The 11,599-nt window shown below is 40.0% G+C and overlaps 1 long non-coding RNA gene across 1 annotated transcript; it reads right to left on the bottom strand.

Annotated features, from left to right (window-relative positions):
- Window positions 1-2,059: 2,059 nt before the first annotated feature.
- On the bottom strand, window positions 2,060-4,571 carry LOC140116607 (uncharacterized). The gene is made up of 3 exons (XR_011852850.1): window positions 4,481-4,571; window positions 4,324-4,410; window positions 2,060-2,319 (listed from the first exon to the last, which is right to left on the bottom strand). It is a non-coding gene; the product is annotated as an uncharacterized lncRNA (long non-coding RNA).
- Window positions 4,572-11,599: the final 7,028 nt, after the last annotated feature.

Genomic DNA, 11,599 nt, shown 5'->3' on the forward strand with positions numbered 1-11,599 from the left:
ATGGTGTTTGTGTTGCATGAGTGTATGAGGTGTGTGTGTGCTTTATGAGTGTATATGGTGTGTGTATTTGCTGTATGAATGCATGTGGTGTGCGTATGTGCTGTATGAGTGTATATGGTGCTTATGTATGTGTTGTATGAGTGCATGTGGTGTGTGTATGTGCTGCATGAGTGCATATGGTGTTTGTGTATGTGCTGTGTGAGCATATATGGTGTTTGTGTATTGTATGAGTGTACATACTATGTGTATGTGCTATTAGAGTGTATGTGATGCATGCATGTGCTGTATGAGTGTATCTGGTGTTTGTTTATGTGCTGTATGAGTGTATATGCTGCGTGTATATGCTGCGTGAGTGTATATGGCTTTTGTAAAGGTGTTTTAAGAGTGCATATGGTGTTTGTGTGTGTGTTTCATGAATGTATATGGTGTTAATGTGTGTGTATGAGTGCATGTGGTGTGTGTATGTGCTGTATTAGTGTATATGGTGTTTATGTATGTGTTGTATGAGTGCATGTGGTGTGTGTATGTGCTGCATGATTGCATATGGTGTTTGTGTATGTGCTGTGTGAGCATATATGGTGTTTGTGTGCTGTATGAGTGTATATACTGCTTGTATGTGCTATACGAGTGTATGTGATGCATCCATGTGCTGTATGAATGTATCTGGTGTTTGTTTATGTGCTGTATAAGTGTGTATGCTGTGTGTATGTGCTGTATGAGTGTATATGGTGTTTATGTATGAGCTGTATGAGTGTATATGGTGTTTATGTATATGTTGTATGAGTGTATATGGTGTGTGTATTTGCAGTATGAGTGTATATGATGTCTGTATGTTCTGTATGATTCCATATGGTGTTTGTGTTACATGAGTGTATGAGGTGTGTGTGTGTGCTTTATGAGTGTATATGGTGTGTGTATTTGCTGTATGAGTGCATGTGGTGTGTGTATGTGCTGTATGAGTGTATATGGTGTTTATGTATGTGTTGTATGAGTGCATGTGGTGTGTGTATGTGCTGCATGAGTGCATATGGTGTTTGTGTATGTGCTGTGTGAGCATATATGGTGTTTGTGTATTGTATGAGTGTATATACTGTGTGTTTGTGCTATTAGTGTGTATGTGATGCGTGCATGTGCTGTATGAGTGTATCTGGTGTTTGTTTATGTGCTGTATAAGTGTATATGGTGTGTGTATCTGCTGTATGAGTGTATATGGTATGTGTATGTGCTGAATGAGTGTATATGGTGTTTGTTCTGTATGAATGTGTATGCTGTGTGTATGTGCTGTATGAGTGTATATGGTGTTTATGTATGTGCTGTATGAGTGTATGTGGTGTTTATGTATGTGTTGTATTCACGTATATGGTGTGTGTATTTGCCGTATGAGTGTATTTGGTGTGTGTATGTGCTGTATGATTGCATATGGTGTTTGTGTATTTGCTGCATGAGTGCATGTGGTGTGTTTGTTCTGTATGAGTGTATATGATGTGTGTATATGCTGTATGAGTGTATATGTTGTTTGTTTACATGTTGGGTGAGTATATATGGTGTTTGCATGTGTGCTGTATGAGTGTATACGGTGTTTGTTTAGATGTTGGGTGAGTATATATGGTGTTTGCGTGTGTGCTGTATGAGTGTAAATGGTGTTTATGTATGTGCTGTACGAGTGTATACGGTGTGTTTACGTGCTGTATGAGTGCATGTGATGTTTGTGTATTTGCTGTAGGAGTGTATATGCTGCATGTGTTGTATGAGTGTATATGGTATTTCTATGTGAGCTACATGAGTGTATATGTGGGTGTTTTACAGAATAGTGGACCTTTTTTACCAGCCATAGGGGTCTGCATCTTGAAACTTGGACCTTCTATCTCGTCAACAGCTCAAATCGGTACTTGATGAAGTGGACTTGTCTGGGCTGCAGAAAATAAAAGAGAGAAGTTTTGTTAGTTCAAGTTTTTAAAATTCAAAGGTACATTTCTACTTACTTTGTCTCGGTCCAAACATTCTGTAGCCATAGCTCAACTTCTTCCACCATGGAGAATCTACAATAAGTGACTGTCCAGGACTGTGTTCTGTCTCATCTTGTGTGATCTTTAACAGACAAAACTTTTACAGATAGTTAGTAGTAAAAATGCAATCTCTATCAGAAGACTTTCATCACTCTGATACTTGATGATTGCATTCAACTTACTTAAAAGATTGGTTACATTTTTACAGATTTAAGGACCTTTCTTACCAGCCACAGGGTCGGCCTCTTGATACTTGGACCTTCTATCTCATCAACAGCTCAAATCGATACTTGATGAAGTGGACTTGTCTGGGCTGCAGAAAATATAAGAGAGAAGTTTTGTTAATTCAAGTTTTTTAATAGCCACATTACAGAAAAAAGTACTGTGAATCAAAGCAAAGATACATTTCTACTTACTTTGTCTCTGACCAAACATTGGGGCAGATTTACTTACTCGGTCCATTCGCGATCCAGCGGTGCGTTCTCTGCGCTGGATTCGGGTCCGGCTGGGATTTATTAAGGTAGTTCCTCCAATGTCCACCAGGTGGCGCTGCTGCGCTGAAGAGCATCGGAACGCACTGGAATACACCGAGCCGGGCAGAGTGAAGGAAAGTGCAATTTTCGCAACACATTTTTTTTAAATGCGGCGGTTTTTCCGAATCCGTTGGGTTTTCGTTCAGCCACGCCCCCCGATTTCCGTTGCGTGCATGCCGGTGCCGTTACACCACAATCCGATCACGTGCGCCAAAATCCCGGGGAAAATTAGCGCAAATCGGAAATATTCGGGTAACGCGTCGGGAAAATGCAAATTGGGCCCTTAGTAAATGACCCCCATTGTGTTGGAATGAAGCTGCCATAGGTTAGATTCTTCAACAATGGAGATTCCACGATAAGCGATGGTCCAGGACTGTGTTCTGTCTCTTCTTGTGTAATATTTAGCAAAAACAAAACTTTTACAAATGGTTAGTAGTAAAAATGCAATCTCAATCAGAAGACTGTATAAGTGTATATGGTGCTTGTATGTGCTGTATGAGTGCATATGGTGTGTGTATGTGCTGTATGAGTGCATATGGTGTGTGTATGTTCTGTATGAGTGTGCATGGTGTTTGTGTATTTGCTGTATGAGTGCATGTGGTGTGTGTATGTGCTGTATGAGTGCATATGGTGTGTGTACGTGCTGTATGAGTGTGTATGGTGTTTGTGTATTTGCTGTATGAGTGCATGTGGTGTTTTTGTTCTGTATGAGTGTATATGCTGCATGTGTATGTGCTGTATGAGTGTATATGGTGTTTGTATAGCTGTTGTATGAGTACTTGTGGTGTTTGTGTGTGTGCTGTATGTGTGTATGTGGTGTTTGTATGTGCTGTATGAGTGTATATGGTGTCTGTATGTTCTGTATGATTGCATATGGTGTTTGTGTTGCATGAGTGTATGAGGTGTGTGTGTGCTTTATAAGTGTATATGGTGTGTGTATTTGCTGTATGAGTGCATGCGGTGTGTGTGTGTGCTGTATGAGTGTATATGGTGTTTATGTATGTGTTGTATGAGTGCATGTGGTGTGTGTATGTGCTGCATGAGTGCATATGGTGTTTGTGTATGTGCTGTGTGAGCATATATGGTGTTTGTGTATTGTATGAGTGTATATACTGTGTGTATGTGCTATTAGTGTGTATGTGATGCGTGCATGTGCTGTATGAGTGTATCTGGTGTTTGTTTATGTGCTGTATAAGTGTATATGGTGTGTGTATCTGCTGTATGAGTGTATATGGTATGTGTATGTGCTGAATGAGTGTATATGGTGTTTGTTCTGTATGAATGTGTATGCTGTGTGTATGTGCTGTATGAGTGTATATGATGTTTATGTATGTGCTGTATGAGTGTATGTGGTGTTTATGTATGTGTTATATTCACGTATATGGTGTGTGTATTTGCCGTATGAGTGTATTTGGTGTGTGTATGTGCTGTATGATTGCATATGGTGTTTGTGTATTTGCTGCATGAGTGCATGTGGTGTGTTTGTTCTGTATGAGTGTATATGATGTGTGTATATGCTGCATGAGTGTATATGTTGTTTGTTTAGATGTTGGGTGAGTATATATGGTGTTTGCATGTGTGCTGTATGAGTGTAAATGGTGTTTATGTATGTGCTGTACGAGTGTATATGGTGTGTTTACGTGCTGTATGAGTGCATGTGATGTTTGTGTATTTGCTGTAGGAGTGTATATGCTGCATGTGTTGTATGAGTGTATATGGTATTTCTATGTGAGCTACATGAGTGTATATGGTGGGTGTTTTACAGAATAGTGGACCTTTTTTACCAGCCATAGGGGTCTGCATCTTGAAACTTGGACCTTCTATCTCGTCAACAGCTCAAATCGGTACTTGATGAAGTGGACTTGTCTGGGCTGCAGAAAATAAAAGAGAGAAGTTTTGTTAGTTCAAGTTTTTTAAATTCAAAGGTACATTTCTACTTACTTTGTCTCGGTCCAAACATTCTGTAGCCATAGCTCAACTTCTTCCACCATGGAGAATCTACGATAAGTGACTGTCCAGGACTGTGTTCTGTCTCATTCTCATCTTGTGTGATCTTTAACAGACAAAACTTTTACAGATAGTTAGTAGTAAAAATGCAATCTCTATCAGAAGACTTTCATCACTCTGATACTTGATGATTGCATTCAACTTACTTAAAAGATTGGTTACATTTTTACAGATTTAAGGACCTTTCTTACCAGCCACAGGGTCGGCCTCTTGATACTTGGACCTTCTATCTCATCAACAGCTCAAATCGATACTTGATGAAGTGGACTTGTCTGGGCTGCAGAAAATATAAGAGAGAAGTTTTGTTAATTCAAGTTTTTTAATAGCCACATTACAGAAAAAAGTACTGTGAATCAAAGCAAAGATACATTTCTACTTACTTTGTCTCTGACCAAACATTGGGGCAGATTTACTTACTCGGTCCATTCGCGATCCAGCGGTGCGTTCTCTGCGCTGGATTCGGGTCCGGCTGGGATTTATTAAGGTAGTTCCTCCAACGTCCACCAGGTGGCGCTGCTGCACTGAAGAGCATCGGAACGCACTGGAATACACCGAGCCGGGCTGAGTGAAGGAAAGTGCAATTTTCGCAACACATTTTTTTTAAATGCGGCGGTTTTTCCGAATCCGTTGGGTTTTCGTTCGGCCACGCCCCCCGATTTCCGTCGCGTGCATGCCGGTGCCGTTACACCACAATCCGATCACGTGCGCCAAAATCCCGGGGAAAATTAGCGCAAATCGGAAATATTCGGGTAACGCGTCGGGAAAATGCAAATTGGGCCCTTAGTAAATGACCCCCATTGTGTTGGAATGAAGCTGCCATAGGTTAGATTCTTCAACAATGGAGATTCCACGATAAGCGATGGTCCAGGACTGTGTTCTGTCTCTTCTTGTGTAATATTTAGCAAAAACAAAACTTTTACAAATGGTTAGTAGTAAAAATGCAATCTCAATCAGAAGACTGTATAAGTGTATATGGTGCTTGTATGTGCTGTATGAGTGCATATGGTGTGTGTATGTGCTGTATGAGTGCATATGGTGTGTGTATGTTCTGTATCAGTGTGCATGGTGTTTGTGTATTTGCTGTATGAGTGCATGTGGTGTGTGTATGTGCTGTATGAGTGCATATGGTGTGTGTACGTGCTGTATGAGTGTGTATGGTGTTTGTGTATTTGCTGTATGAGTGCATGTGGTGTGTATGTGCTGTATGAGTGTATATGGTGTTTGTGTAGCTGTTGTATGAGTACTTGTGGTGTTTGTGTGTTTGCTGTATGTGTGTATGTGGTGTTTGTATGTGCTGTATGAGTGCATATGGTGTGTGTATGTGCTGAATGAGTGTGTATGGCGTTTGTGTATTTGTTGTTTGAGTGCATGTGGTATGTTTGTTCTGTATGAGTGTATATGCTGCATGTGTATGTGCTGTATGAGTGTATTTGGTGTTTGTATAGGTGTTGTATGAGTACTTGTGGTGTTTGTGTGTGTGCTGTATGAGTGTATATAGTGTTTGTATGTGCTGTATGAGTGTGTATGGTGTTTGAGTATATGCTATATGAGTGCATGTCGTGTGTTTGTTCTGTATGAGTGTATGTGCTGCGTGTGTATGTGCTGTATGAGTGTATATGGCTTTTGTAAAGGTGTTGTATGAGTACATATGGTGTTTGTGTATGTGCTGTATGAGTGTATATGCTGCGTGTATATGGCTTTTGTAAAGGTGTTTTAAGAGTGCATATGGTGTTTGTGTGTGTGTTTTATGAATGTATATGGTGTTAATGTGTGTGTATGTGTGCATGTGGTGTGTGTACGTGCTGTATTAGCGTATATGGTGTTTATGTATGTGTTGTATGAGTGCATGTGGTTTGTATGTGCTGCATGAGTGCATATGGTGTTTGTGTATGTGCTGTGTGAGCATATATGGTGTTTGTGTGCTGTATGAGTGTATATACTGCTTGTATGTGCTATACGAGTGTATGTGATGCGTGCATGTGCTGTATGAGTGTATCTGGTGTTTGTTTATGTGCTGTATAAGTGTATATGGTGTGTGTGTCTGCTGTATGAGTGTATATGGTGTGTCTATGTGCTGAATGAGTGTATATGGTGTTTGTAAAGGTGTTGTATGAGTACATATGGTGTTTGTGTATGTGCTGTATGAGTGTATATGCTGCGTGTATATGCTGCGTGAGTGTATATGGCTTTTGTAAAGGTGTTTTAAGAGTGCATATGGTGTTTGTGTGTGTGTTTTATGAATGTATATGGTGTTAATGTGTGTGTATGAGTGCATGTGGTGTGTGTATGTGCTGTATTAGTGTATATGGTGTTTATGTATGTGTTGTATGAGTGCATGTGGTGTTTGTGCTGCATGAGTGCATATGTTGTTATTGTATGTGCTGTGTGAGCATATATGGTGTTTGTGTGCTGTATGAGTGTATATACGGCTTGTATGTGCTATACGAGTTTATGTGATGCGTGCATGTGCTGTATGAGTGTATCTGGTGTTTGTTTATGTGCTGTATAAGTGTATATGGTGTGTGTGTCTACTGTATGAGTGTATATGGTGTGTCTATGTGCTGAATGAGTGTATATGGTGTTTGTTCTGTGTGAGTGTGTATGCTGTGTGTATGTGCTGTATGAGTGTATATGGTGTTTATGTATGAGCTGTATGAGTGTATATGGTGTTTATGTATGTGTTGTATGAGTGTATATGGTGTGTGTTTTTGCAGTATGAGTGTATATGGTGTCTGTATGTTCTGTATGATTGCATATGGTGTTTGTGTTGCATCAGTGTATGAGGTGTGTGTGTGCTTTATGAGTGTATATGGTGTGTGCATTTGCTGTATGAGTGCATGTGGTGTGTGTACGTGCTGCGTGAGTGTATATGGTGTTTATGTATGTGTTGTATGAGTGCATGTGGTGTATGTGCTGCATGAGTGCATATGTTGTTTGTGTATGTGCTGTGTGAGCATATATGGTGTTTGTGTGCTGTATGAGTGTATATACGGCTTGTATGTGCTATACGAGTGTATGTGATGCGTGCATGTGCTGTATGAGTGTATCTGGTGTTTGTTTATGTGCTGTATAAGTGTATATGGTGTGTGTGTCTACTGTATGAGTGTATATGGTGTGTCTATGTGCTGAATGAGTGTATATGGTGTTTGTTCTGTGTGAGTGTGTATGCTGTGTGTATGTGCTGTATGAGTGTATATGGTGTTTATGTATGTGTTGTATGAGTGTATATGGTGTGTGTATTTGCAGTATGAGTGTATATGGTGTCTGTATGTTCTGTATGATTGCATATGGTGTTTGTGTTGCATCAGTGTATGAGGTGTGTGTGTGCTTTATGAGTGTATATGGTGTGTGCATTTGCTGTATGAGTGCATGTGGTGTGTGTATGTGCTGTATGAGTGTATATGGTGTTTATGTATGTGTTGTATGAGTTCATGTGGTGTGTGTATGTGCTGCATGAGTGCATATGGTGTTTGTGTATGTGCTGTGTGAGCATATATGATGTTTGTGTATTGTATGAGTGTATATACTGTGTGTATGTGCTATTAGAGTGTAAGTGATGCGTGCATGTGCTGTATGAGTGTATCTGGTGTTTGTTTATGTGCTGTATAAGTGTATATGGTGTGTGTATCTGCTGTATGAATGAATATGGTGTGTGTATGTGCTGAATGAGTGTATATGGTGTTTGTTCTGTATGAATGTGTATGCTGTGTGTATGTGCTGTATGAGTGTACATACTGTGTGTGTATGTGCTGTATGAGTGTATATGGCTTTTGTAAAGGTGTTGTATGAGTACATATGGTGTTTGTGTATGTGCTGTATGAGTGTATATGCTGCGTGTATATGCTGCGTGAGTGTATATGGCTTTTGTAAAGGTGTTTTAAGAGTGCATATGGTGTTTGTGTGTGTGTTTTATGAATGTATATGGTGTTAATGTGTGTGTATGAGTGCATGTGGTGTGTGTATGTGCTGTATTAGTGTATATGGTGTTTATGTATGTGTTGTATGTGCTGCATGAGTGCATATGTTGTTTGTGTATGTGCTGTGTGAGCATATATGGTGTTTGTGTGCTGTATGAGTGTATATACGGCTTGTATGTGCTATACGAGTGTATGTGATGCGTGCATGTGCTGTATGAGTGTATCTGGTGTTTGTTTATGTGCTGTATAAGTGTATATGGTGTGTGTGTCTACTGTATGAGTGTATATGGTGTGTCTATGTGCTGAATGAGTGTATATGGTGTTTGTTCTGTGTGAGTGTGTATGCTGTGTGTATGTGCTGTATGAGTGTATATGGTGTTTATGTATGAGCTGTATGAGTGTATATGGTGTTTATGTATGTGTTGTATGAGTGTATATGGTGTGTGTATTTGCAGTATGAGTGTATATGGTGTCTGTATGCTCTGTATGAATGCATATGGTGTTTGTGTTGCATGAGTGTATGAGGTGTGTGTGTGCTTTATGAGTGTATATGGTGTGTGTATTTGCTGTATGAGTGCATGTGGTGTGTGTATGTGCTGTATGAGTGTATATGGTGTTTATGTATGTGTTGTATGAGTGCATGTGGTGTGTGTATGTGCTGCATGAGTGCATATGGTGTTTGTGTATGTGCTGTGTGAGCATATATGGTGTTTGTGTATTGTATGAGTGTACATACTGTGTGTATGTGCTATTAGAGTGTATGTGATGCGTGCATGTGCTGTATGAGTGTATCTGGTGTTTGCTTATGTGCTGTATGAGTGTATATGCTGCGTGTATATGCTGCGTGAGTGTATATGGCTTTTGTAAAGGTGTTTTAAGAGTGCATATGGTGTTTGTGTGTGTGTTTTATGAATGTATATGGTGTTAATGTGTTGTATGAGTGCATGTGGTGTGTGTATGTGCTGCATGAGTGTATCTGGTGTTTGTTTATGTGCTGTATAAGTGTATATGGTGTGTGTATCTGCTGTATGAGTGTATATGGTATGTGTATGTGCTGAATGAGTGTATATGGTGTTTGTTCTGTATGAATGTGTATTCTGTGTGTATGTGGTGTATGAGTGTATATGGTGTTTATGTATGTGCTGTATGAGTGTATGTGGTGTTTATGTATGTGTTATATTCACGTATATGGTGTGTGTATTTGCCGTATGAGTGTATTTGGTGTGTGTATGTGCTGTATGATTGTATATGGTGTTTGTGTATTTGCTGCATGAGTGCATGTGGTGTGTTTGTTCTGTATGAGTGTATATGATGTGTGTATATGCTGTATGAGTGTATATGTTGTTTGTTTACATGTTGGGTGAGTATATATGGTGTTTGCATGTGTGCTGTATGAGTGTATATGGTGTTTGTTTAGATGTTGGGTGAGTATATATGGTGTTTGCGTGTGTGCTGTATGAGTGTAAATGGTGTTTATGTATGTGCTGTACGAGTGTATGCGGTGTGTTTATGTGCTGTATGAGTGCATGTGATGTTTGTGTATTTGCTGTAGGAGTGTATATGCTGCATGTGTTGTATGAGTGTATATGGTATTTCTATGTGAGCTACATGAGTGTATATGGTGGGTGTTTTACAGAATAGTGGACCTTTTTTACCAGCCATAGGGGTCTGCATCTTGAAACTTGGACCTTCTATGTCGTCAACAGCTCAAATCGGTACTTGATGAAGTGGACTTGTCTGGGCTGCAGAAAATAAAAGAGAGAAGTTTTGTTAGTTCAAGTTTTTTAAATTCAAAGGTACATTTCTACTCACTTTGTCTCGGTCCAAACATTCTGTAGCCATAGCTCAACTTCTTCCACCATGGAGAATCTACGATAAGTGACTGTCCAGGACTGTGTTCTGTCTCATCTTGTGTGATCTTTAACAGACAAAACTTTTACAGATAGTTAGTAGTAAAAATGCAATCTCTATCAGAAGACTTTCATCACTCTGATACTTGATGATTGCATTCAACTTACTTAAAAGATTGGTTACATTTTTACAGATTTAAGGACCTTTCTTACCAGCCACAGGGTCGGCCTCTTGATACTTGGACCTTCTATCTCATCAACAGCTCAAATCGATACTTGATGAAGTGGACTTGTCTGGGCTGCAGAAAATATAAGAGAGAAGTTTTGTTAATTCAAGTTTTTTAATAGCCACATTACAGAAAAAAGTACTGTGAATCAAAGCAAAGATACATTTCTACTTACTTTGTCTCTGACCAAACATTGGGGCAGATTTACTTACTCGGTCCTTTCGCGATCCAGCGGTGCGTTCTCTGCGTTGGATTCGGGTCCGGCCGGGATTTATTAAGGTAGTTCCTCCAACGTCCACCAGGTGGCGCTGCTGCACTGAAGAGCATCGGAACGCACTGGAATACACCGAGCCGGGCTGAGTGAAGGAAAGTGCAATTTTCGCAACACATTTTTTTTAAATGCGGCGGTTTTTCCGAATCCGTTGGGTTTTCGTTCGGCCACGCCCCCCGATTTCCGTCGCGTGCATGCCGGTGCCGTTACACCACAATCCGATCACGTGCGCCAAAATCCCGGGGAAAATTAGCGCAAATCGGAAATATTCGGGTAACGCGTCGGGAAAATGCAAATTGGGCCCTTAGTAAATGACCCCCATTGTGTTGGAATGAAGCTGCCATAGGTTAGATTCTTCAACAATGGAGATTCCACGATAAGCGATGGTCCAGGACTGTGTTCTGTCTCTTCTTGTGTAATATTTAGCAAAAACAAAACTTTTACAAATGGTTAGTAGTAAAAATGCAATCTCAATCAGAAGACTGTATAAGTGTATATGGTGCTTGTATGTGCTGTATGAGTGCACATGGTGTGTGTATGTGCTGTATGAGTGCATATGGTGTGTGTATGTTCTGTATGAGTGTGCATGGTGTTTGTGTATTTGCTGTATGAGTGCATGTGGTGTTTTTGTTCTGTATGAGTGTATATGCTGCATGTGTATGTGCTGTATGAGTGTATATGGTGTTTGTATAGCTGTTGTATGAGTACTTGTGGTGTTTGTGTGTGTGCTGTATGTGGTGTTTGTATGTGCTGTATGAGTGCATATGGTGTGTGTATGTGCTGAATGA

This window comes from Engystomops pustulosus, chromosome 2 (assembly GCF_040894005.1).
Source record: "Engystomops pustulosus chromosome 2, aEngPut4.maternal, whole genome shotgun sequence".
Lineage (NCBI taxonomy): Eukaryota > Metazoa > Chordata > Amphibia > Anura > Leptodactylidae > Engystomops > Engystomops pustulosus.